The 27,217-nt window shown below is 48.3% G+C and overlaps 1 protein-coding gene across 3 annotated transcripts in view; it reads left to right on the plus strand.

Moving 5' to 3' along the window:
* Positions 1–27,217, plus strand: part of SLC7A1 (solute carrier family 7 member 1) — a 77,287-nt gene that overhangs the window by 12,872 nt on the left and 37,198 nt on the right. For all 3 annotated transcript variants that reach the window (XM_077745377.1, XM_077745376.1, XM_077745375.1), the window contains one exon: positions 19,316–19,415. The gene's annotated coding sequence lies outside the window, so the exon portion shown is untranslated. The remainder of the gene's footprint in view (positions 1–19,315; positions 19,416–27,217) is intronic.

Raw genomic sequence — 27,217 nt, forward strand, 5'->3', positions numbered from 1 at the left:
TTCTAGAGGGCGTTCTACCCAGGGTCCTTTAGATTTGCCTTAATGGACGTGATCCGGCTGATGATAGAGCTTTCTGATTTAGACATGCAGATGTGTGTGTATAAAAATAACACACCGGTGTATCGAACAGCACACTCAGCTGTGCCACTAAGTTCATACAAGGTTCAAAGGAGGACAAAGGATGGCAAATAGTCAAATTTGCAAAAACAAGGTCTCACTTGTACAGCCTAAGTTCAGAAGTCTTAAATGTCTGCTCTCTGGACAGAAATCTGATGACAGTTGTATTATAGAAGAGGGAAAATTTTTAAAGGCTTTGCTTTTGTTTGAGAATGGAAAAATATCTGTAGGAAGGTTACTGGAAGATTTGGGACTGCCCGGTGTGGCAATGCCAGGAAAAGGAGGTGTGACCAGAGTTTGAAGCTCCTGCAGGCCCTGGCTAGGTGAGCCCACAGATTTATCAACCGTTTCTGGAAGTCAGAGGATGTCCCTTGTCAGGACTTTCAAATGTCTGAGAATAAACACAAAGCAAATAGTGCTTGGGCTTCCTGGGTGGCTCAGGCTGCTAAGTGTCCCAATTCTTGATCTCAGCTCAGGTCTTGATCTCAGGGTCGTGAGTTTGAGCCCCACATTGGGCTCCATGCTGGGTGCGAGGTCTACTTAAAAAAGTAAATTAAAAAAAATATTCTTTAGGGGCGCCCGGGTGGCTCAGTTGGTTGAGCGTCTGACTTCTGCTCAGGTCATGATCTCCCAGCCTGTGAGTTCGAGCCCTGCGTCAGGCTCTGTGCTGCTTTGGATCTTCTGTTCCCCTCTCTCTCTCTGGTCCTCCCCTGCTCTTGCTTGTGCGCTCACTCACTCTCTCTCTCTCTCTCTCAAAAATAAATAAATAAAAAATTATTCTTTATTAAAAAATATTTTTAGAAAAGCAGTGCTTTTTTCAGCTGGTAACAGAACAGAACCAGAGGTAGTAGAGGCAGAAAAGGGGAGTGGGCTCAAGAAGAATGTCTTTATTGATAGTTGGATGGAGCCAGGGATGTTTGGGGTTTATCACCGATCTTTTGCAGATGCCATCACGGGACGTGCCTGCTCACAGAGCTTCCTTTGTGAGCTTCTCCAAAGACAGGACTCTTGGCCAGAGCTCGCCAAGTTTGACTGAGATGTTATTTCTCATATTCTCGGTTCTCCAAATCTGGGCTGCCTGGCACGTCAGAGAGGAACAGGACAGACTTCGTGCCTGGGGGCCCATCCGAGTTGTCTTCCTCACATTCTGTGGTCCTGGTAAAGTGAATTGCAGCCCCAAGATGGACACAGTCCCCTCTTGGAACCAAACTCCAATCTGTTGGATCCCGCATTCTTTCCAGGGAGCCCTCCTCTACCTGGCCCTCCCTAACCTGGGAGCGCAGAGGGCCACACCCACGCAGGCTCTGCTGCCCTGCCGTCCACACCTGCTCCCACCCTTGGTGAGGTGTGTGTAGCTGCATCATGCATTTGGCTCCGACTATGGGAGCCCATTGAGAGAGGTGCCCTGCTCTGGCTGACCCTGACCCAGTTGGGTGGCCGTATGGAGTTCGAGCTGGAGTCCAGCCAGCTCACTGGCCAGAGTGCAGAGAAGGCCCGGGATGCCATCAGGAGTGGTCTGCCCTGGAGGGAGGGTGGCCTCAGAAGAGGCACAGGGAAAGGGGGCCTTTAGCCCCGTCTGACTGTCAAGTTCACTGTACCTTTAACCAAAGCAGACCTGATTTAAAAAAAAAAAAAAAAGAAAAAGAAACTACATTATGTATGGAATTTTATTCGAATTCTAGAATTGACCTGTGTTTCACTGTTGATAGTTTGTAAAGTTTCATACTGGCATTTAAATTTAGGTTATTGATTCAGAAGATCAGCAGGGGACATAATGCCTGGAGGGGTTGTTTGGGTCCCAGACAGACCTGGGCTTCTGCTTTTGCTCCAGCGCCGACTGGGCCCAGGGACCTGCGCCAAGCCTCCTGCTTGTCCTCCAGGCGGATGGCAGCCCGCGGGGCGACAGAGNCATTGATTCAGAAGATCAGCAGGGGACATAATGCCTGGAGGGGTTTGGGTCCCAGACAGACCTGGGCTTCGGCTTTTGCTCCAGCGCCAACTGGGCCCAGGGACCTGCGCCAAGCCTCCTGCTTGTCCTCCAGGCGGATGGCAGCCCGCGGGGCGACAGAGAGCCCAGGGGCAGCCGCCCAGCGCTCTCCGCTCGCGGCTGCGCACCCAGCAGGCAGGCAGTGGATGTTCATTCCCTGTGTAGACCGCTCCTCATTTTTCTGTTTACCTTCTAATGGTGGTAGAGATGGTGCGTTTGTTGTGCAGAAAGACCACAGCACGCTCCCCTAACAAGCTTCCTCCGCAGACGAGCAGGTAGGCGGCCCATCAGCGCAGGTGTAGCAGCCGGCCTGAGTCCGGGCTCCCTTCCAACGGGGACACCGTGCCGCTCCACAGGTGGTATTCTTGGTGTGCCTTTGGAAAGTAGGGAGAATTCGGGACCCCGAGAAACACGTCAGTTGCAGTACTTCCCAGCCATGAGAAAACTGGTCAGTCTTACCTATCCCGAGACAGTTGGAAGTTCTTTCCACGTGCAGAATACGGAGCGTTTCCTGCCTCTGCTGGGCTCAGGAGTCCGTGCCCTCACTCACGGGCGCAGTAGGCAACATTGGGCGGTCATGATGTTTGGTGAAGATGAAGAGTAGAAAGTACATCTTCAGCTCTGCCTGGGGAGCCCTGGGGTCCTTGCCTGGGGGTCGCAAGGCAGTGGCCGATGGCCGGAGCTGGCACCAATGTCCTCCACGTCAGGACAGAGATCTATTTGGCCCAAATTTGAAAACATTAGTACTGAGAACATAGACTCCATTTGGCATTTAAGCCTTTCAGGTGCTGGTACAAAAAAACCTTTGGTTTCATTTGTACATAAACTCGTTTCGAGCCTACTTTGACTCTGTCGTAAAGTAACCTGAAGAGGCAGAGGCATAGTGTTTGTTTTATGCCAGGAGTTAGCATATCCATAAGCTGAGTACAGCTTTTACTTTGTCCAGGCATGGTTTGTTTGTAAATTCTAAATTTGGGGCCTTTTAGCAGAATGGAAAGTTCCACAGTAGCAAAGCAAATAAAGCGTCCTTTTTAAAAATTCAAAATGTACTGGGGATTTATCCCAAGTTAGGAGCAGTATACAGTACTCTTTATGAAAATATATGTTCTTTTTTTTTGGAAGTTTATTGTTTTGGTAAGGCGACCTGGGATTTCTTCCAGCACAGATCAAGGGAAATTGGTGCAGGGTTGAAAATACTTTTATGTTTAAATAAGAAAATTGTGTTGGTTTTAGATGTTTGTTTGATTAAGCACTCCCGTAACTAAAGAACAGTTACGACGGTTACACAAAGGGGCCTAGGAAAAAAATGCGTTCTGAACTAGATTCACTTCAGTTTGGGAGGTGGTGGCCTTTCTCCTAGGCTTTATTTATGTGAATCTTAACGTGTGCTTCATCAGGTGGAGGGGCGGGTGTTTTTTGGTTTTTAAATTTAATATTTATTATTGAGACAGAGAGAGAGAGAATGAGTGGGAGAGAGGCAGAAAGACAGGGAGAGACCGAATCTGAAGCAGGCTCCAGACTCTGAGCTGTCAGCACAGAGTCGACGCGGGGCTTGAACTCACGAGCCGTGAGATCATGACCTGAGCCGAAGTCGGACGCTCCACCCCGACTGAGCCGCCCAGGCGCCCCCGGGTGTTTTTGTTCATTTGTTTGGTTTAGGCCCAGCACAGACACTTGTGATTCCTACTACAGATAATCCTCAGCTGACAAACTGAAGAGATTAGCTAGCCACTGTGGTGACTCTGCCATGAAAGGGTAAGATTTACCCTAGACTTGCATTTTCAATAATCACATAAGATTTCCAAATTTAGAACAGACTTTTTGAGAAGTATAGAGTCCATTCATTCATTCATTCATTCATTCAGCAAATATCGTTTGAGTGCCTACAGGTGCTAACACCGAGTTACCCGAGTGCTTGCCCTTCTGGGGTGTAATTACTTGGGGTTCTCTGCAGATGCCGTGAGGATGCAAGCAGTTGGCTGAGAATCCTGCTTTTTTAATGACGAAGCTAACCAGAGTGAATGCCATGTTCTTACCACCTGCTTTCATCTGAAAACTAAGCTCTTACTACTATAGTAAAACTGCTTTTAGTTGCCTCTTTTTTTTTAATCAGATGCTGTGGTCTGTCGTCAGTGCTCACACCCTATTGTCTCTCTGAAATATTTACTATGCTTGGTCATTCTTTTTTCCTGCAGAATCTCTCCCTTTCTGGGTCCGTTGCAGCAGACTCGCTGCCAGCACAGTACGTGGGTCCCCCTCTCTGTAGGACTGTGGAAGAGCTTTGCAGCGAGGTAGTCTGGAAATCAGGGCTGATGGCCCTGGGCCAGAGGGTGAGGAGTTCAGGCCTGAGCCGTCAGCACCAGGCTAGGGTTACTGGATTTAGCAAGTGAAAATACTGGATGCCCAGTTAAATTCGAATGATAGATAAGCCCTGGATCCTTTTTTAGTATAACTTTTTTTTAACCACACAAAGTATTTGTTTGGCATATTTGGGACACGATTGTGATACATTTGGGACATACTTATACGAAAGCATTAGTCTCTGTTCGCATGCAATTCAGATTTAACTGGATGCCCTGTATTTGATCTGGTAATTCTGCCAAGCTGGCGTGGAGACCCTCCTCCGTGTGGTGGCTCCTGGCACCTTCGAAGGGGTGGGTACGGCCGGCACAGGGACGCATGGAGCCAGACTCCTTCCTTCTAGAGAGGCTGCTGCTTGTGGGTTCTTTGTGCAAATGCTCTTTTCCTACTCATTGCCGTGGCGCCTCCTTACCTGCTGTGGGCACCTTGTCGCACACCCCACAGGTAACCTCGGCGCTGGGAGCCGGTGTCCGCCTGGCCTCTGGCCATCTGGCGTCCTTCCCGGTGACATTTCACTTTGACCTTTCCTTTGAAGAAGGGTTTTGAAGCAACATTGTACACGTAAAGGTCAACAAAGAAGAGTGGATGAGATGCCGACAGAATGTGAGTTAAAAGGCAGGAAGTGAGGCTGCTTGATATAACCAGGTTGGAGGGGATGAGCAAAAAAAAAAAAATGCCCCTGAAATAATTCTTTAATCATTTGTCTTTAGAGATGTAAAGTGGGACATGGAAAACAAACATGTCCATTCAATGTATACACAGTTTGGCAAAACAAATAACTGGGCTTTGTGAGTGTCCAGACCTCCTGGAAGGAGGAAAAGCGGCCCCTCGACTGGGCATTCTTTCCTGCCCAAGTTCAGACGGGAAGGGATCAGAGGAGCCACCCCTGGGGTAGAGCAGGTAGAGCAAAGCATTTTATTTTTCTCAATGAAAGCAAAACCTTTCACATTTGGTCCAAGAGCCAAACCGATGAAAAGGTCTCTGGCTGGGGTGATGTCCAGGGGAGTGACACGTGGCCCCTACCACGTGACTCCACTTTTAAAGGGGCACTCACAGAGCACTTCCTGGCACTGAATGACACCCTGAGACCTAGAAGGGCCATGGTCACAGCCGGCCCCCAACGCACACACCGCAGAGGACATCGGTCGTGGTGCTACAGAAACCAGGATACGGAAGTATTTTAAAATAAAAATTAGTGGCTGAAACCTCAGTTGTTGTTAATCATATTGTTTATATAAAGAAAATTCATGCTTTTTAAAAATAGTTTTAAGCCAGTTTAAATATTTCCAAGCAATAGCCCACAAGTCTTTTAGCATCTGAATTAGGATCGATAGAAATAAATCAGACAGTCACCTTATCTTTGTGTTTTAATCTATATATTTGAGTAGTGCTTTGTCAATCACCAAATACCTTCATTATAATAAATGCACAGTTATTTTGAGTACTTAATCTCCACATCACTTCACGAGTTGGCTAAAATGAGATCTCTTTTGAATTAGGAACTAATAATAATAGCAAAGATAGAGCACTTACTGTGTGCTAGGTCCTCTTCTGTGCATTGCTCATATTGATTCGTTTGAATGTCCTTCAGACTCTGAAGTAGCTATTATTACTATTCTCTTCATCTCGCAGAGGGGAAAAAGGAAGCTCATGGAAGTTAAGTTACTTGCCTACCATATTTTGAATCCAGTTTTATCTGAGATTTTCGTTTCTATCTTGCCTCTCTCTTCCTTGATTTTTCACAGTAGGGAAAAGGCAGCAATGGGGTGAGGCGTAGGCGAGGTAAGTAGTATCCTTATCCCAGTTTTCAGATGATAAGACTGAAACAGAGAAGTCAAGTGACTTGCCCAAGGTCACACAGCTAGGGCCCGGCAGGTCTTCTGATTCCTCAGATCAGTGAGCAGATATCAGATAGGGCATAGGAAAATGATTTTCCACTCAGTGTGACTTCAAGACAGTAATGTAGCTGAACCGGACTTGCCAGGCCTCCCCCCCAAGGTGCACAGAGTCCTGGCATTCTCTTCCAAGCCCGGTTTATGGGCAGAGAACGTTCAGAAGAGGGACCACTGCTCACAACAGCCATTTCATTTTATACATAGAGGCATTGTGAATGCACCTGCCTAGGGATTCACTCTCAGGTTGGAGGTACCAGATATTTTCACTTGTTGGCTGGTCCAGGGAATGTGGTTGTGGACATGAGGCTGTAAGGGAGCTTCATGATGTCAGAAAACTTGCCGACCCTGGTCCTGACCTCCTCTTTCTTGTAACCTGATTTGTGTAACGTGACTGGGCTGGCTGTGGACAGACTGGAGGGTGGCTTTGCTGTGTTCCCTGGGTGGGCAGGGATGGGGGGTGCGGGGAGAGGGGCTTGCTGGCCAGCCCCAGAGGTGGGTTCAGACAAGGGCCTGGCCGAGTGGAGAAGGTGAGCCTTCTCATATCACATCAACCACTTGGAGCTCTGATAAGTTCCACAGACTCTCTTTGATTCTCCCTTTTCTCATTTATAACATGAGGATTGACTGTCAATCATCTATGTATGTGAAACACCGAGCACAGTGTCTGCGACATACCAGCTGCTCACATTTTATTAAATTAAGTTGAAGGCTTTAAATAATGCAGCATGCTGTTAGAACAGAATCTCTCTGGGCATTTTTGAGATCATGCTAGGTCTTGGACAGCTCAGGACCAGCTCGCTTTGGAGGAGGAGGGTGACGACTCAGGTGGGTCCATGACTCGGTCTAGCTGTGCGGTTCTAGAATAGAGGCATTGTGCTTGGAGTAGGCCTGGAGGCCCACATTCCTGAGGTGGCAGAGGCAGCTGCGGACTTCCAGAGTTCACAGCCCCTAAGGCTGGAGTCGCCAGGACCCCTGCAGGGAACAGATGGCCATCTCAAGCTGGGTAATTGGCGGTGAGTGTAGTAAAGCAACTGTTTACAAAGGCAAGGCCAGGGTTAGGGGCGATCTGACTGGCTTAGTGGCCTGGGGCTGTGAGGGGGCCCTGAGTGGCCCAGCACCCCGTGTTGGAGGGCCTGAAGGGGGCTTGGTGACCACAGCTGGCTGTTGGGGGTTGGAGGTACAGCAGGGATCTTCCATCACAGAGCCTCCCTCTAGCCCCAGAGGGCTCAGGATGCACACAGCTGGGCTCAGAGCGGGTAGCGGAGGAAGGTGGGGGTGGCCCTGGGGCAGACAGAAGAGGTGATTCAGGCATTGGAGGACAACGGCCATCTAAGTGAGCCGTGCGTCCTCACCTTTTAGTTTGCTTTAGACAAGGCTCAGTTCTTTAAATCAGTTGAAATGATTCGACAGAGGCCCATTTTGAAAGGCTTTACACTGATGGCTTCTTTGGTAAAATTCCTTCAGTTACTTAGACTCCTGAAGACCTGCACGCACGTGCTTCTGAGTCATTCAGTGTGTTTGGATTGGGGTTGCCTCCTTGGGAAAATAAACGTATAGGCTCGATCAGGGCTTAGCAAACTGGTCTCTCAAGGCAGGTAGCAAATATGTTAGGCTTTTTGGGCCAGATGTGGTATTTTGAATAATAATCTTTGTCTTCCTCTTCTTCTTCCTCCTCCTTAGAGAGAGAGAGGATAGACTTACCAGTGAAAACCACTTTTAACTTGTGATTGATACAAAAGTGGGCCAAGTGCCACAGTTTGCCATGTCATGGATTTGGGGCTCTGTTTCCCTAAGTGCAGTGTGTGTGTGCACCCTGTGTGCAATTTTAGGGAGTGCACAAACATTTTTACATTAATAGTATGTTAAATGGCAGCATATATTAGAGAAAATAGAGACCTGCTGTGTGTAGAGCTCACTACCCATACGACTGTGGCCATCAGGGGCCCTGCAGGAAACAGATGGTACTTTCATTGGGTAATGGAGCTGAGTTTAATGTTTGAGTTCAGATCATTTTTGGTAGTACTCCATTTGGGAGCCATACAAAGCTTTCTACAAAAAATAATGATTTATAAAGAGGTGGATTCCTTTAATGAACGATATTATAAATAACAATACGCATGCTACAAAGATGCGGCAGAAACTCAGAAAGGAGGCGTGAGAGTAGACTGGGTTGGATGTATTAGATGGTGTTGTGACTCTTTCCCAGCACTGGCATTTCTTGATGGTTTCTTACTTGGGAACCATTTTACACAGATGAAAATGTTTTCGAGAAGGGCCTCAAGAAGAACTCGTGTAAGTTTATGGAGAAAACAAGAGGAGAGAGCAATTTTTAAATGGAGCCCCAACTGATCCATGGCAAGGCAGGTGTGTCTGGTGCCCCGCCCGCCTTGCCCCCCCTTCTCCGGGCGAGAATGGTTTCCTGGGTGGGAGCCCTTTGGAGTCGTAAATCACTCCCTGCGCATCGGGCTTCCCTGACTGTGTTCCTGTGTAGAGTTGCAGCGACCCAGCCAGCTATTTAGCCCCAGGAGAACAAATTAAGTCTATCAAAGTACAGAACTTCAGAGGCCGAGGCTTGCAAGTGCTTGCTTAATTCCCTCTGGTAATCACTGGGCTGGCGCAGGCAGGCTCCTCTTTCCTGAACGTGAGCCGCCCTCCTGGCCACATGCAAGGCTCATTTGTCTTCATAGGCTTCCTCAGAGCTGCCGTAGGGTCGGGGACACGTCCGTGGGAGGATGGGGCGGGCCGACAGCTGCCTGCAGGGCATTGTGTACCCAGGGCTTGTAAATGCCCAGAAGAGTAGGGTGAACTCACCTGTCAGCTGTGCCTGGGCAGACAGAGGGTGCCACCCAGCCTCATGGGCATTCCAAACACTCAGTGCAGGAAGTATCCCGAACTTTCTTTCCCGTCCATTTTTCCTTCCAGCTCCCCGAGTTGGGCATGTCGTTTCCCTGCCTCCCTGGTGATTTATCTGTCCTGGTAGCACACCTTGATGATCTTTGGAAATTCTTTGCTAGTGCTAAGAGACCTTATTAATCTTGTTACTTCCTGATGAGCTTTTACTTCTGATTACCTATTAAAGCCTTCCCATTTTCTCGAGATCCTGGGCCACATGCGCCCAGAGAGGCATTTCCTGTCCCCTGTATCTTGTTTGAGCTAAAAGCTTTCAGTATGTTATTTAAACCAACCAGTGCTGCACCTTCCTCAGCTTTAGTATTCTGTGCCCTATCACGATGCACTCTCTATGCTGTGTGTTAAACCTGGAGCCTGTGCTTGCAGCGGAACAGAACACGAGAAGCCAGCCCCAGTGCTGGCAGGGAGGGTGTATTAAATAGGAGTCCATGTCACACTGGGGAGGCGCTCCAAGCAAAATGACTGTTACTTATAATAAACGGCTTGTGCAAGGAGATGGGGCTCCTCTGACAACTGCATCCAGAGCTCTAATTATTGATTTCTGGGTGGAGGTGGGAGAAGTTTGACTTGAAGCGGAATGAAAGTGCATGGGCGACAGGCTGGTGTTGCATGGAACTTGTGGAGAAGTCCTGGAATCTGCCCAGGTGCTGGTAACAGAAAGTCGTGCTGCGGCCTCTGGAGGATTGGGCTCTTCTCAGCTTTTATTATTTTTTAACGGCTTTATGGAATATAATTGAATACTATAAAGTTAATCCATTTAAAGTATAAATTCCATGGTTTTGATTATATCCACAGAGTTAAGCAGCCATTAGCACAATTATAGGACATTTTATTCACCCCTAAAAGGAAACCCGTAGGCAGTAGCAGTCAGTCCCCGTCCCTCCCTGGTTTCTTCCATTTAGCATGGTGTCTTCAGGGTCCGTCCACGTGGTGGCTGGTATCAGTGCTTCACTCCTTCCTCGGGCTGCATAGTATTCCACGTGTGAGTATTCTGCGTTTTATTTATTCGTCACTTGATGGACATCTTCTCAGTCACGCTGCTGTGAACATTTGTGTACACATTTATCTTGGTTATATACGCAGGGGTGAGTTGCCAGGTCATATGGTAAGTATGTTCAGTTTTTTGATGTCTTTTCTTAGTTTTTAAAAAAATTATGAGTGTTTTTTTTATCGTACATTTCAGTGGCATTAGGTACATTCACAGTGTTGTGCAGCCATCACCACATTCCCCCTCGTAGGTGTTTAGGAAACAATCAACGCCATCTCTTGGCCCCTGGAAGAGAAGTAACTTTAACTTTGATTTGGCAGAGGGTGGGGGACAGGTTAGTAAAAAGCCTAGTCACTGTTACTTCCTTTTGAGAGCTAGAAGGGAGAAGGGCCCTTGGCTCAAAACTGCAGGGTCTGTCTCTGCATGGATGCTGCTGCTTTAAAAAATGTTGGTGAAGACGGCGGCAGGGAAGACGGGGGTAACTTGAAGAGGCTGCCCAAGAACTGGGAGCAGGGGCCAGAGCGGGGGCTACCGCCTGACACCATCCTTCCCAGGCACCTCTCCAGGGCACCCAGTGTGAGTACAAGAGGCTTATTTTCCTAGTGGATCAACAGGTGTACCTGGACCCAGGCAGGTGGCCTCAGGGAGTCCTGAATGTAAGGGATCATGAATTATATTCACTGAGTCTCAGGAGAGTGTGCCATTGTCGGGCCAAAATATATGCGTGTGTGTGTTTCGGGGGATCCATCATAGACCTAGAATTGATCTTGGAGCAGGTTTGCATAGGCCATGGGCCAGGAGAGCCCCAACCTTCCTTCCGCCTGTGCCCTGGCAGGCCCGCCCCCCGCTCTCTTGGGCCCCCCTTGTGCTTGTCCATGACCGCAGGTTGCACGTTGCTCAGCCCCGTGGGAGGAGTGCTGCCTTCTTCCCTCAGCCTTGCCAGGCCTTCACGTTGGCCGCTGCCTCCCCTGACCACTCCGTCCTGGGTCTGTTGCTCTGAAATTCCCCGGCGTCTCCTCTGTCTGCCGTCCATTTGGAGGGTACCCTGTAGGTTTTGTTTTGTATTCGTATGTTTCACCTCTTTTTTTTTTCCCCCCCCCAATAATACGTCACTTGCTCGCTGGCAAAGACTGTTTTATTAGAGACACCAAAAGTCAGGGTAAGTGCCATAGCCTGCCCCCACAGCTTGTTAATGAGATGATTCTTCCAAAATATTGACAAACCATGTAATTAAGAGCCGATTATTCACACATCAAACAATTGTTCACTTGAACTGGAGAATTTCTTAAAATAGCAGCTCCCCCTGACTGCGTTTATCTATTTGTATAGCTCGTTAGCTATTTGGCAGAGAAGTTTCAAAATGTCAACTAGGAACCAGTGCATTTGAAGAAAGTATGAAATGAAGAGAAAGTATTTCTGAAATACACTTTTTCAGAGACCGTCTCTCCCACGAATCTGTTTACTTTAAAAACTGCTTGATACATTCATGTGCATAATCTGTTTATTATTGCTTTTAAACAATTCCATGAGCTTAACAGTAGTTTCCTCTTTGGAGATGTGAGGAAACTAAGATTCAGAATAATTTGCTCCAGCTCATTCACCTGGTCAGTGTTTGAGCAGAGATTCAAACCAAAGTCTGCCTCCTTGAGAACCTCTGCCTCCTCATTCCTTTGCATGTCTCTTGTTATTTGCAAAGTGGGAGGATCCTCCTGGTATCTGATTAAAGTTTTGCTTTAATGACATTATGGCCCGTTGCCCTGGGGGACCTATTATAATCGCATGCAGAGTTTCAGTAGCATTAAACATCAATGGAGCATCCAAATGGGTTTAGAGTTGGATGCGCCAAGGTTTGAACTAAGGCTCCGCTTTATAACTACCGTACACAGCTGGCTTGCCCCAATGAAGTGGGTGCAACAGCTGCGTAGACTTCAAGGCCTGGGTTGAGTGTTTGATGAGGCACATACATACAGTGCCTTCCATGGGGGTGCCGGCACATATGTAGACGTTTATGTGAATGTTAGTGATTCTTCTTGTTGTTATTGCTTATGAGGGGTGTGGCTGGCTTTGATGCATCCGTATACCTCCTGACCCAGAGGCAGAATTCGGAGGTTGGTTGGTAAGAGCTGGGGAGGGGGAGGGGGAGAAGTGGCTGCTTGGAGAGTCACTGCTCCATGCCTGCCTTCAGGAGCCTGTGCTCTTCCTCCCTCCCTCCCTCTCCCCTCTCTTTCCTTCCCTGATCAGTGTTTCCTGTGATGGCCTGGGAGGATTTCTGTGTTAGATGTTGAGTTGGTCCCTTCCAACTCTTAGAACTTACGATCTCATTTTTCAAATGTTGGGTGTTAAAAAATAGAGGTTCACGGCTCCTTGGAGAGCAGAACATTGCTGGGAGAGGGAGAGACGGCCATCCGCAGAGGCTGAACACTGTCTCATGTCTGCTTTCTCCGAGCTACAGAGCAGACGCATCCTTCCCACTCAGGCACTGAAACCATGTGCTTTGCATAACAAGAGGACCTTTCCGCTGTCCTGGCCACTGCTGTTCTGAGCTTCTGCGCCTCACCTGTGACGTGGGGATGAGGTGTTCTCCCTGGGGCACTTCTGAGCATGGTGGGGCTGAGCCCACTGGTTCCTTTCCCGCACAGGGGCCCTGCCTGGCCATCCCAGCTCTTCGAGGTTTGGCCTTCACCTTCCAAGCAGAATCATGCAGAGCGCAGGGGTCTCCAGCCTTCTACAGGATATCAGTTTGCCCTCAGAAGTGGGAACTCAGATTAATAAGGGGAGCATGTCTTGGCCACAGTACAGTTTTAAATCATTTACTTTTTCCCGTTGTCTCCTTGCCTCTGAGTTATTCTCAAACCTGGTTTGGACACACTGGACGGTTCTCCAGGGATATGGTGACAAGGTTTTGCTCTCTTGCAAATATGCTTTTGTTTGCAGACATTGTAGTTTTTAAAATTTTAAATAGAATTCTTAAACCAGTTCACTTAAAAAAAAAATCTATGGAACACTGCAGTCTCCGGTTCCACACAGGAAGGCAGGCTTTCTCCACCTCGGTGCTGCCGATTCTCTGCTGTGGGGGCCGTCTGGGCAGCAGTCCTGGCCTCTGAGCTCAGCCTCCGTCCCTCGGCTGTGGCCACTGGAAATGTGTCCAGGCACTGCCTGATGTCCCTGGGTGGGAGCAGAGTCACCCCTGGTTGAGACCAGAGTCACCCCTGGTTGAGAACTGCACCCCATGACCTTTGACTAGGGCCCCCCCCCCCAGTTTCTCCTGCCCCCTCCTTCCCTTGGCGTCACCAGGAGATACAGGCCGATGGGGAAGAGTGGCTTGCACTGGNGGCCTTTTCCCAGAGGATTTTGGATCTCAGGGGAAGGTTGAAGCATCAAACGGTGAGCCCGGTGCCTGCAGTCACTGGTGCAGAATGGCTGGAATGATTTTAATTATTGAAGGATGGGGAGGTAGGATAAATGTCTCGCTGTTACTTCCCTGACCACATTTCCTTTAGATAAGTGTGTCATTTTTTTCCTCCCAGTAAGTTTTGTAGAACCACAAATGTCTGTGTAGAGTGTGTGGTCTTTCAAACAGCAGTTATGCTTAAATGCTATCGCTGTCTCAGGGAGTAGACAGAAAGTGGTGTAGGTCCCAAGTACAGGTGGGATTAGGATGGGTGTTGGACATTGGAAGAAGAAGTGAGTTAGTCACATTCTCAACTGGATGCTGGAATCCATTCTGCGAGTTTTCCTGGGGAGCCACTGAGCAGCAGTTGCAAAGCCCATGGTCATGGGTAGAGACCCGACCTTAATGATGAGAAGCTGGTAAGCAAGTGTGTGCTGTGCTGCCATGGGGCTGCGGAAGTCAGAGAGAGTGGGTCCAGGGAAGACGTAGGGGAACACGAAGTGTGAGAGTATCCTGGCTTCTGGTACCCCCAGATCTGCCCCTTGAGGGTGTATTGTTTCTGGTAGTAAGGGTCTGATCATTTCTGGGTAGGTCTAAAGCGCAGTGTTAAGGCTGGGAGGCTGAAGGAGAGAAGGGGCCACTCCCTGCTCCTGTGGTTCCCTTAGCAGAATGCAGGCGCAGCTGGGACAGTCCGTTGTTGATGCAGTGCCCACAGTGCCCACGCAGCGCCTCCCCGCGGAGCAGGGCATGAACGTGAGAGTCTCCGAGCACGGTTCTGGGTCCTTTGGTGATGCCGGAGGCCTGACCTGCTGGTTCCGGGGACTCTGCAGGCTCCTTCCTGTACATCGGGCTTTGGTTCCATCCTCCTTGTCTTTCCTGGAGCAGAAAAGTGGTTTCTGTTTAAGTACCAGGCAGCCTCTTAGCCTGTGCTCCCTTTAAACCAACAAAACTTATGCTGAAATTGGAAAACTATTCATGCCAAAGAAAACAGTTAATTATGATCTGCTTTTTTAAACTACAGACGCTCCCCTTTCGGGATTCTGACATTGCACATATCCCCTTGGGAACTGCCTTAGGTTGCTCGGCCATCCCAAAGGAGCTCTGGTCTTGCCAGCGTTCTCGGTTGGAGTCTGCGGACTTAGCAGAAATCCCCTAATCACCTTGAGCTGTGCTCCCTGTTGCTTCGTTCCTTACAGTGCCCGTAACATCTCACCTTGCGGCATGGAGCACATGCTTGTGTAGTTGGAGCTCATCTTCTGATAATTTCATGGAATTGCTTTAGGGGATCAGAAGTGTTCTCCCTCCGGTTAATGTTTCATTCATTCTTATTCTTCAAAGAAGTATTTCCCATTATAGAATTTAAGAAGCCAGAGATTTTGGTCCAGTAAAGGTCACTGCTGCATCTGTGGTTTCTGAAACTGTTTCTGGCACCCAGGATATGTGTGGCACAAAGGAAGGAATAAAATCGCATTCACAGGCAAAGCAGGTACTTGAGTTGCCAAAGAGCTGGGCATTATGTCTAATAAATGGATAAACATTTTTAGTGGTTCATCGGTGTACTTAATGAAAAGATCGGATTCCCCTGGATGTATCAGTTGCATCAGGGGAAGGATGTTTGCTGGTGTTTTCATGCTATTTTACATACATGTTTCCTGTCCGTGTGCCAGGTGCCCCCCATTACTCAGAGCCACATGGTGTCAGCCAAACCTTTACAGTGGAGCTTGTCGGGATGGTGTTGAAATGTTGCTTGCTGTGTTTATGACAAGTGAAATTGAATCCTTAAGGTTTGAAGTGTATGTGGCGTTCTCCTTAGTTGGTAAAAAGTGAGTTGTCAAATCTGTAGAAATAGAATGATCGGTTGGAACATTCTTGGATTAAAGAAAAGCAGTACTAATGAATTTATTTGCTATGCATTCCAATCCCATTAATCCTGAGGAGTTCAGCCTGGATTAATGTATGGCATGCTTTTCTTCAGGACTTCTAAGCTCAGCATTAACTGCTTGTATACCGTGACAGGAAAATGGGAGCAGGGTGGGGGTCCCTGTTCGGCTGCTTCATCATGTCCAAAGAAGCAGGAGAGGACCTTTTGTGATGTGAGCGTCGATCCCACTTGGCACCGTGAGCTCACTTGTTCGGGCCGCCCGGAAGGCAGTGGTTCTCAAACTGTTTGGACTTAGAACCGCCCTGTGCTCTCACAGACCATTGAGGACTTGAAGGAGCTCCTGCCTTATGTGGGTTGTATGTGTTAACCGTTACCATCTGACAAATTTGAATTTAGAACAGCTTCAAATATTTATGTACTAATCCATCTAAAAGTAACAATAAACCATTTTATGTTAATGTAACATTTTTATGAAAAAGAACTAGTTTCTAAATAAAAAATTGAATAGGAGTAGTGTCGTTTTACATATTTACAAATCTCTTTAATGCTCAGCCTAATAGAAGGCAGCTTGATTCTTATGTCTGATTATGCATCAGTCGATTTTGATGTGCTGTTTTAGTCGAGAAAATAGGGCCTCAGATAGGTACTTGGAAAAGGAGAAGTACTTTAGTAGCCTTTTGGGTAATTATGAGTGTTTTTGTTTTTTTTTTTTGATACTGCACAAAAAAGTTGGTTGGTTCCATGGTGGAATCTAAAACCATATTGACGGGTTTCCATACTTAAAAATGTGTCTGTTTTGTACTTTTTCAAAAAATTCCATTTTGTGCTTTGAGTTAATCATTTGTCCATGTTTCAGTGAATTACTGTCTTTCCAAATTACGCAGATCTTCCAAACGTCGACAGATTTCATCATGTAATTGTTTTCTAAAAATCACATTTGTCGGGGTGGCTCATTTGCTTGAGCATCCAGTTTTGGCTCAGTTCATGACCTCACCACTTGAGAGTTTGAGCCCCACATTGGGCTCTATGCTGACAGCTCAGAGCCTGGAACCTACTTTGGATTCTGCGTCCCTTCTCTCTCTGGCCTTCCCCACTCATACTCTCTCTGTCTCTCTCAAAAATAAACATTAAAAAATGTTTTTAAATAGGGGTGCCTGGGTTGCTCGGTTGGTTAAGCGTCCGACTTCAGCTCAGGTCATGATCTCACGGTTTGTGGGTTTGACCCCACATTGGGCTCTGTGCTGACAGCTCAGAGCCTGGAGCCTGCTTTGAATTCTGTGTCTCCCTATCTCTCTGCCCCTCCCCCGCTCACACGGTCTCTCTCTCTCTCAAAAATAAATAAAACAATAAAAAAAATTTAAAAATCACATTTGCTAATGTCACCTCCAGTGTCACCAGAACACTCTTAAGTTTTGGGAATCTTTTGAGTTTTTGGTGAAGGATGCAAGTTTTCCAAAATTCTAATTTTTTTGTTTGAAAGCTCAAATTCTATCGTTGGCAACAAACATTGTTAGTTATTTTCCTTCTAGATTCTGCTCCTTTATTCCAGAGTTTTATTTCTAAGACACAGATCTGATCACAGCTCTTGGGTGTCTCTCCGTTCCCGGAAGAACAAAGTGTAGTTTTCTTGGCTTGGCCACGAGGACCTGGGTGACTTTGCCCCCATCTCCCAGCACTTTGACAGTTTCCAGCCTTCTTTCCAGACCCTGTGCTCGTTCTGCTTTTGTTTTTTCATTGGCTTAAAACAACACACATTTATTGTCTTACGGTTCTGGATGGAGGTCAGGAGTCTGAAATACGTGTCACCAGGCTCAAGTCAAGGTGGTGGCAGGGATGTCTTCCTTTCTTAGGACTCTTAGAGGCAATCTAGTTCTTGTCCTCCCCAGCCTGCCTGCCTTCCTTGGCTCCTGGTCCCCTGACATATTCAAAGCCAGCAGTGGCTGATGGTGTCTTTCTCACATTGCATCCCTCTGACACTGACTCTCCCACCCCCTCTTCCACCTTGTGGGGACCCTCCTGATTACATCAGGCTCTCCTCAGGGAAATCTTTCCATCTCAGGGTTAGCTGATTAGCATCTTTATTCCTCTTGCAACCTTACTTTGTCCTTGTCTTCTCCTGTAAACCTGACTTATTTACAAATTCCTAGAATTGGGATTTGGATGTTTTGGGTGGGGATGGGGGAGTAGGGGAGCGGTATTATTCCAGCTGTCACATTCAAGCCTGTCTGGTTTCACTAATCAGTTCCTACTCTGTATATGTTGGCTAGACTTGTCCTCTAAGGCTTCGTTGCAAAAGCCTTTCCTCAAGTCTTCAGGTAGAGCCAACCACTTTCTCTTCAATCAAGACAGAGACTCACTTATGAGTCACCCCACCTTAGTGCCCTGGTCACAGTAAGGCATCTGTAGGTCAGTCTCCCCTGTGGGCCTGTGACCCTCTCTGTCCTTGTGGTACTTGGCATATGATAGAGGAAGAACAATATGCTGTCAATTTTGGGCATTTGGTTATGGACTGTGTTTGAGATGCTGTGGCCCGGATGTTCAGTTTCTTCGGTGTGATGACGGCATGCGGTTCTGTAGGAGATGCCATGCTTAGGAGTTACCAACATACTTAGAGGTCACGTGTCCTGATAGCCATTATAGCTTACTGTCAAATGGTTCACGAGAAAAGTTTCTATAAAGATAAAGCAAATACGGCAAAATGTTAAACGTTGGTAAATGTAGATGAAGGGTATGCAAATGTCCCTTTTATTTTTCTGTAGGTTTGAACACGTTCAAAATAGAAAGCGGCAAAGAACAAAATATTAACGTACAATGAACGTACAAAGGTGCAGGTCGGGATAGAGTAGGATCTCAGTGGTTGGAAATCCGGTTTGCTGCTGTTGAAGTTAAAAAACTCTCTGTGCTGATTAGCATCTTCATGTACATCTTTGGCGTAATGATAATCCGCTCTGGGTTCACATTAGTGCAAATCATATTCAGGAGACTTAATTAAACCTCCCCAGCTCCTGGGTGAGCGCGTGAGCATGTGCAAAGTAGTCATGGTAGGATTGAGGAAGCAGAGAACTTCCTATCAGCAGAGGTGACTGTTGCTGCTTTCAAATGGGGGGGCTCCAGTCATTCGCTCCCATTCCTTCTGGGACTGCAGGCCACTCCACTAGGCTCATCATGACAGTGCACACTCTACGTTTAGAGTACCCTGACCCATCCTGAAGTCGCCAGGGCAGGTGTACACTTGTGCCCGTCTGTCAGCTGGTCCAGGAGAGTCCATTGCAAAGCCATTCACAGGTGGGGTCTGTTTCCTGAGGGACCGAACTAAGACTTTCTGTCCCTGCTAGTTTCAATTCTTAGTGTGATTGTCGAGGTGGGGGGTGGATTCTCTTCCCTCATGGCTACTAGTAAGGGCCTCAGAGCTTTCACCCATCTACCTTTGTGCCCTGGATTTGTGGAGGGAGTGTGTCTGGGTGATGCTTTGATCTCAGTCTTGTTTGGGATGTGATCAGCCTTGGTGGAGGTCACATGGTAGGAGCTCTGGTTTGGAGGCCGTCTCATCCAGTTTCCTGTCTTGTCCCTTGCTCAGTGGCGTTTCACCGCATGCCTGCTCGGGCCCCGTGATGGGACCCTCACCTGCCTGGCCTCTCCAGCTGCCTACCTTTGGTTTCCGTTATAGGGGGTTGTTCTTCCTGATGCTGAGCTGAACAGAATGATCCCTCCCTGTCATAGCCACAGGCATGGAGGTTCTGGGGCCCAAATGGATGGTGCCTAATGTCTCTACTTTGTTTCCTAGGAGCTGGAAGTGCCCATCTCATCCCTCCTGAGACATCTCTGCTCCAGGACCCAGGCGATCCTCGGGTGACAAGGTGACAGGTCCTCACATCCCTTTCCAGGTATCGGGCACTAGAATGTGCTGTCCGTTTAGACCTTCACTTGGCTGTTGACTTTATAAATTAACTGAGAGCGACACCCTGCATCATCATCTTTTAAAGCTTATAATACTCTGTACTATATGCTAACTAACTTGGATGTAAATTTAAAAAACTAAATTAAATAAAAATTAAAACAAAAAACCAAAACGAACAAAAAAACAACAAAAAAAGCTTATAACACTTTGGCTTTTCAGAGTCCATCCACTCAGAAAACACGTGTGCCTCTTCACTCTTGTAGGCGTATTAAATCCCTACCTTTCCTAGACACAGAGCTCACACCCTGCACACGCAATGCTTCCGATTGGAGGCCTGGCTGCCAGGGCAGCTGTGGAGAGCGGGTCTGCCGAAGCCGGGCCCTCACCCCTGGTGTGGATGAGGGGATGCTGCGTGGTGTGCAGCGCTTGGTGACGCCCGCTCTGGGCCGCGGCCCCTGGCCTGTCGGTGCTGGTGTGCAATGCCGTGGCACCAATACATTGCTCTGCGGTGCTGCCTTTAACTCTAGGAGCCTTGGTGCTTCTCAAGGTCAAGGGCTGGCTTCAGTTTCCTTCCTGCTCTCAAGCTTTTCCTTCTGCTCCTATCCCTTTATTCCTCCGCTTTTCCCCCACTCCCTTTACTTAGGGGATTCCTGTAGCTTATTCTTAGGTTCAGGTGCTGCAGTGATCTGCTGTAGGTCAGTGCATTTCAGGGTGGTCCTTGGAGCCCCAGAGTCCTGAGAGGGACAGAGCCCGGCAGGGGGCAGGTCCGGGCTGGCCAGCGGGGGCTGGCCCCCGTCTCTCCGTGTAAGAGTGGCTCCACTTTTATTCGGTTCTCATATTTGGGTTTGGCATAAGTTGTGGTTTGGGAAGGATGGGTTCTACTATTTAAATACTTGAAAGCTATTACTCCAGTCAGTTTTTGATTAAAGTAACAAGTCCACCGAGTATGGGCACCTTGTTGTTGTTACTATTTTATGCATCACCAAAAGGAGGTAGTTTTTTCAGGTGTGTTTGTTTATAAAAGAACCTCTCATGACTTTTCTCTCTCCGTCTCACATTCTTACTGTCCTTTGGGGCCATTCATATTCTTAATTCCGAATATAGCTGTATTAAGAATGAACACACAGGGGCGCCTGGGGGGCTCAGCCCTTTAAGTGTCCGACTTCGGCTCAGATTGTCATCTCATGGTTTGTGAGTTTGAGTCCCATGTCGCTCTCTGTGCTGACAGCTCAGAGCCTGGAGCCTGCTTCGAGTTCTGTGTCTCCCTCTCTGTCTGCCCCTCCCCCACTCACACTCTGTCTCTCTGTCTCTCAAAAATGAATAAACATTAAAAAATTTTTAAATGTTGAAAAAAAAATGCACACATATTCAGGATCAGCAGCCCGTGCCATCCTTCAGAGGAACTTCGGGGGGCGGGGGGATATGGCCAGTGACCTTTGCCACAGAGAAGACTCTCTGAGCAGGCGACCTTGAAATAAGAAGGATGAAGCAGGCTTCCCATAGCTCCTGCTGCGTAGCTCATAGGGAGGCTTGCGGCTGGAAGGATACCGTGTGTTTATGATGCTGTTGCAGCCGCGTAAATGTCAGAAACAAAGGTGCAGCGTTACCAGGTGCACTTTCCCAAGAGACAGTAAAACTGGATCCTTGCCAGCAGGGAGGTGGGGGGGGGATATCCTGTGTAGGTGGCCAGAAGCCACTGTGAACCATGACTGTCCTTTTCTTTCCTTCTCTCCTCAGAGCTTGTTTGGTAAGCGTGCTCAGCGTGAATTCATTCTGCATTCCTCCTCTTCCTGCAACAGTCAGCTGGGTCTCTGCTATCTTAACAGACTGTTTTAGAAACTCTTCCTGTTACCTAATACTGGGGCCTGGCACGCAGTGCTGCGTGTTCACATCGGAATGAAAAGTCCCTATCAGATCTGTTTCTCCGGATCAGGATGCTGTGACAGACCGTGTGGGGAAGCCAGCGATGGTTCTTAGGGCCTGCGGCACAAGTCCTGAACTGCAGCTAAATCTGGGGAATTCACAGCCTCCTGGAAACCGCCATGAGGTTGCCCCTTCTTGAGTGAGGAGATACAGACCAGGTGCCAGGCGGTGACAGAGGCGACGCACCCCCGGAGGTCTGTTGGTCTCTGCCGCACTTGTTTGTGCGCTTTGGTTTATCGTCCCGTCTTCCTGCCCAGAGGGCAGACCGCTTTGTTCCACCTCCTGCTGTTTCATCAGCACCTAGAAGGGGGGGGAAGCCCATAGTAGGCTTAAGGTAAATATTTGTTGAATGGGTAGATGGTTGCTTTAGTCTTTCTTGCAGACAGTGTGTACTCTGAGCACTGGGACGGTGCGTTGCTTATCTTTGTAGCTCCTGTAACTCCTAGAAGAGTGACACAGGGCAGATACGCAAGTCTGTAAAAAATGCAATAATAGTCATTTAGTGCATACCATTCTTCCAGAGGAGGAAATTGCTTTCAAATCATTCATCTTTAACCAAGAAAAAAATAGTTTCAGGTCCAGAAAATGTTAACTCCACCATTAAAACCGAGAAAGAGAAATATCGGGCTCTGGGTTTTAGCTCCTTGAAGGCTTAAGAGAGAACGAATGCAAACTCCCTCACTGTCTCATGACTGTGTGGACCACGGAGGGGTGCTCTGTCACTGCATAACAGTCACCACAAACGTGGAGGCCCAGAACAACACACATCTGTTGTTTCGTGGTCAGAAGTCAGGGCCCGGCCTGGCTCACGAGGCCGGTCAATGTGTTGACTAGGGGTGGGTTCTCCCCTGCAGGCACAGCTGGGGTGGAATGTGCTTCTGCGCTCCCCCGGGTTGTTGGGCAAGTCCATTTCCTCACGATCGTACCACCCGCGGCCCTGGCCTCCCGCCCGCCAACCTGGAGGCCACCGTCACCGCCATATGGGTTTTCCCAACATGGCCACTGGGTTCATCAAGCTGCCAAGGAGACTGCTAGCAAGATGGAGCTGCAGATCATGTAACCCATGGATGACGTCTGGCACCGTCGCCATGTTCTGCTGGCTGGAGGCAAGTTCTAGTTCCTCCACGCGCTCCAGGGAATACCAGGAGTGGGTCCTGGGGGCACCTTAGAGACTGCCCGCCGCTGATTGCCTTTCCTTGCTCCTTGGGGAGTGGTTCCCATCAGCTCTTCATTTTTGCGGGAAACTGTCTTGCTCCTTTTTTTATTTTTCCCACAGTGCTCCATGCTTTTAAATCTGTTAAAGGATCACTGCTTCACAGGGTCCATTTACTCATCTACCCAGTTGGGGTGTTCTCATGCCCTCACTGTCCCAGCGCGGAGTGCGAGCGTGGATGCCCAGAGCATTATTTGGGGGCATAAGTTGTAAAAGCCTATTTTTAGCCTTTAAAAATTCCTTAAAAGCAACAGAAGCCTGTGCTGTGTCTCCTCAGTCCCTGAAGACGTGGAGTCTAACTGTAGAGCAGTAACCAGAGAAGGGAGGGCTTCAGTTAGCGGCAGGCTGGATGACTGGATGCTGTTGCATTGACAGGCGCTGGGGTGGAATTCAGGCAGCGTTCTGCAGGGACAGCGCGGTTATGGTATCGCACGGGAGTCTGGCACTGAAACGCAGCCGGTGACACTGCCTGTGACGGTGGTGCATCTGTGGTCTCCCCGACATGCCCCAAACCCCTGCACACCTAATGCTGCCGTCCAGCTCTCCTGCCCAGCAGAGGTAACTTCGTTTGTCCAACTTTCCGGGCGGCTTCGTCCGCCTCTGGCTCCGGCCTGCCCCTCTGACAGTCCTTCCCCGGCTTTGACTGTTCGGCGCAGCGTTCCGGTATGCACAGAGCCCTGCGGTGCTGGCCGTTTGCCTCCGGTGCCTTGGAGTCCTTTCAGGCCACGAGAAGCACACTCTCGGCTGTGCCGTCAGTGCTGAGACTGTTCTATTACCACAAACTAGGGTGTTTCCTCCAAGCATATTCCATAAAAAAATACCTCACGCGAGAAAAGTGTGGCAGGTGATTGTCTGGACCTAAGACAGGTGAGGTGGCGAACGACACGAGGAGGCGATGCTCTTTCAGCTTTTACCTGCTTTTCTCTGGGGGTGAGTGCCTGAAGTTGTGGCTGCCCGTGAGGTATGGGTATAGGAAGCCATTTCCTGCTTAGGGATTATTTGTGCTTGACATACACGGCATAGATAATTCCCATGGTAACTCTGGGTGTGCAGAGCATGTGGATTTCAGGGCTCTTTCAGGAAAAACAGGGAGCAAATGGCAGGTAAATGTGAAAGATTATAGCATTTGCTTGCTCAAAAGTGCTTTATTAGTTGGATTAAAATATCATGCTCAAAGGCAGATGTAATTGAATTTGCTTCCCAAAGAAAGAAAGAAGGCCGAACCACGAGCAGTGAGCTGTCCTGGTGCTATTTCCCGCTCCTGTCTGACCTTTACAGCAAGACAGGATCAAGCCGCCCCATAAAATATGTTTCTGATGTCCTTCTTTGGCTTAAAATGTTTATGTCTAAGTGTAAATCCCTCAGCTGGCCGTGCAAGGCTTGTGAGTGGTCCATCCTGCCCTGCCCTGCACTGCCCTCCGCTCCCCCGGCCTCACCTGCGGGGGCTGAGTGTGTCCAGGCGGTTCCACGGGCCTGTGCCTTTCCACCCCTGTGGGCCCGCAGCCCACCCTGCGGTGAGAGATGAACCGTCCTAGTGTGCAGCACACACGCGCGTGTGCCTATGAGTGTCTGTCTTTTGAAGGCTGCCAGCTTCTGAATAGGCTACCTACCACTCCGTTTCTCTTTTAACTGCTCTTTGGGACTCATGTTTCCTTTTCTGATTTCCGCCTAATTCCCCGTACGTGATACAGACCCAAGTCTGACCCAAGTCTTTATGGGAACGAGACTGGTAAGAGGTAAGACCAGGTCTGCCTATTACGGATTCCTTGCTCTGGGCTGTGTTTTTGTGTAAACAATGGCTGGATACTGACAGTTTCATATGGTTCAACCTAATCCTACATCAAAGACTATTTAATATGTGGCCCTGGCTAACAGCACTGAGGGGCTGTCCTGGCCCGGGAGGTAGGGGTGATACAGGTTGTAGAAGAATTTCCTCTTTGTTTTCTGGGTTAGCCCTGGATGAATTCCTTTCTTTTCACATTCACTTCTATGGACATTTCCAAATGTGCATAAAGGTAGAGAGAAAGCATAATGAAACCCCATGTACTCAGTTATCCACATTTGCCACATAGCCTCTTGACATGGGTTCGGCTTGTCTTTGGACCCTTATGCCTTCCTCTTTCCCCATGTATTTGTTTCTTGGTTTATTAGAATATTTCCTTCCCCTTAACTCAGAAGCAGTACCACATTTATGGAGAAAATTGTCAAAATGCAGAGTCTAAAAAATGCCTAAAGTCCCCTGTTCAGAAACATCTATTTCAATATCCCTTCTAGACCATTCTTTATAAAAACTCATATTCAGTATGTTATTATTTCTCAGGGTTGCTATACATGCTTTTTTTTTTTTTTTTTTTTGATACTTTCTCTCCACTTTTATCAGGATGTAATATCTCCAGCATAAGCTTAATCTGTCTTCTTGGGCCAGTTCTTTAAGTACTTTTCTAAGCCTTGCTGTCTGTATGGTTTCTGGAATGCTCTCTGAAGCCCTGGTTGGGCCCTGCCACCCACATTGCCCACTTCTCTTCAGTCCCAGATAACGCTCCTTATTCACTTAAAGCAGGTGGGTCTTGGCCAGTGGGTTGGTTCCGTTGATTCACTCCACCATGTGAATAAGTGACTTAATTTTTGCAGAGGAATTGTCATTCAGGAAGAGGGTGTCACTTACCTCTTGTGAATCTTTTATTTGTAGGACCAGGTGACACACTGTCGACAGCGGGGGGAACAGGCATGGTCAGAGTTGAATCCATTTGGCTCCTGGTGGGGAGCAGGACTTCTGGAATCTGATGACCTAGGCCAAACCCTGTTCTATCACCTGCAGGTTGGGGCTGTGGGCAGTCCGCCTGAACTCCACTCTTCCTCTCACAAGAGGAGGAGCACTTGCCATTGATGGTCTCTGATCCTCTGCCTTGCTGTGGTTCCAGAGGCCAGTTTTCCTTGTGCTTTCTGAAACAGAGGACGTTTCTGGAAGGAGCCCTGGAAAACTCTGTCTTCCGGGATACCTTAGAGGCCGAGAGAATTAAAGAGGCAATGTTGTGGTAGTAAGTCTGCGTTCTGATCTTAGAGGAACTTTAAGACTTTTCTTTTCCACTTGAGGGCCAGATGTACCACGGTTTTGAAGGCCCAAATGAAGTGCGTAATAGCTCATATAAAGCCGATTTTATGAAATCCCTCACTCCTTAGGACTGGGCTTCTGTTTAGTTCCGGTTAATCAACATGTGCTAGACAGGCACTGGGTCTCCCCCTGGACCTGCCCACAGGGTTTGTAGGTCGCCTGGCTTCAGATTGCAGACCCAGAGCACTTCTGTTACATACTACGGAGGTGAGTACAGTTTAAGGCACGTGGCAAAGGAGCTCTGAGCTCCTGAGAGAAATAACGTGTTTTTGTTGTGACGCATTTCTATACACAGGGCATCTCTTCTGTTAAAGCACAGCCTTCCCTAGTGATGGAAACACCGCCCAGAGACCTGAATACTATCTAATCACATCCTGCTGACTTAAGGAGGAGCATTTCTAGATTGTATCTGGTGTTTGTGAAAACGTACCTAACAGTTCTTCCACTGGCTTCTTGTTTTTTATGTCATTCTTCAAGTTGAGTGAACAGTGCTGAAAAGATTTGAGTCTAGTGAAACAGACTGCAGTGTCTGTGCCTCAGTTCAAGGCAGCTGTAGCACGGGGCCCTTCACTGATGGGGTTGTCTGCTTCTGCTTTGGAGGGGCAGAGACAGCTGACAAAGAGATCACAAACCGAGATTTTGAAGAAAGAGATTAGAATGAGGACTTCGTGCCTACTAGCGTGGCAAAAATAGCAGCCCTTTGCATTTGAAGAATGATGGATTTGGCTTTTCAGTGTGTTCGCTAATGCATTGTCTCATCTGATCCTTGTGGGCCGCCTGCGATGGTCAGAGAGCAGTACTGTCTCATCGTTAGATGTGGAGACAGAGACCCCCGAATACTGACGTAAAGATATGAATTTGGACTTCAGAAGACCCTAGGCAGAGGCTGTCACAGGTGCTCAAGCTGTCCGCAGTGGAGCGGGAGAGCCATCCTCAGCTGGGGCGAGAAAGGAGGTGGGGGCTAGAATACACCCCCTGGCAGAAGGTTTCTGTTAGGAAAATGGGAACTGTTTGAAATCTTAGTAGACAGACTATGCTGCTTTGGGTGGATTTTAACCCAGCTGGCAGCTTTGTACATTTATTATTTTCATTTATATTAGAGAAACAGAAACATGCTCTTTAGCAACTCGAACCATTAACTATTCAGCTAACAAAATCTTCTTTGACAGAGAGACCCTCCTAAGTTATTGATGGTTATGGTGGTGATTACTTACAAGGAAGGTCAGTTTCCTGCTAGCTTCTTACATTTAAGTCAGCTGATGCTTCCCGAGTGTCCGCTGTGGGTGCTCTGCGTGTCACGGCGCTGTGAATACCGCATGGTGCCTCCTGTGTGCTGGGGGACGGCAGGGGGTTAGCATGCAGCCCTTCCGGTGGGACACACAGAGGTTCTCATCTCTGCCAGTCAGCTGTGCCATCCGTGCCCTGCTCCTTAGTGCCCCCTGGCTGGCTGAGGGGCCTCTGCCGTGCTCGTGGTCAGTTGCTCCATCCCCGTTTGCCTTGCTCTTTGCCATTTCTACATCGGAAGCTCCCTGAGCAGTGA

The sequence above is a fragment of the Crocuta crocuta genome, unplaced genomic scaffold, assembly GCF_008692635.1.
Source record: "Crocuta crocuta isolate KB4526 unplaced genomic scaffold, BGI_CrCroc_1.0 scaffold258, whole genome shotgun sequence".
Lineage (NCBI taxonomy): Eukaryota > Metazoa > Chordata > Mammalia > Carnivora > Hyaenidae > Crocuta > Crocuta crocuta.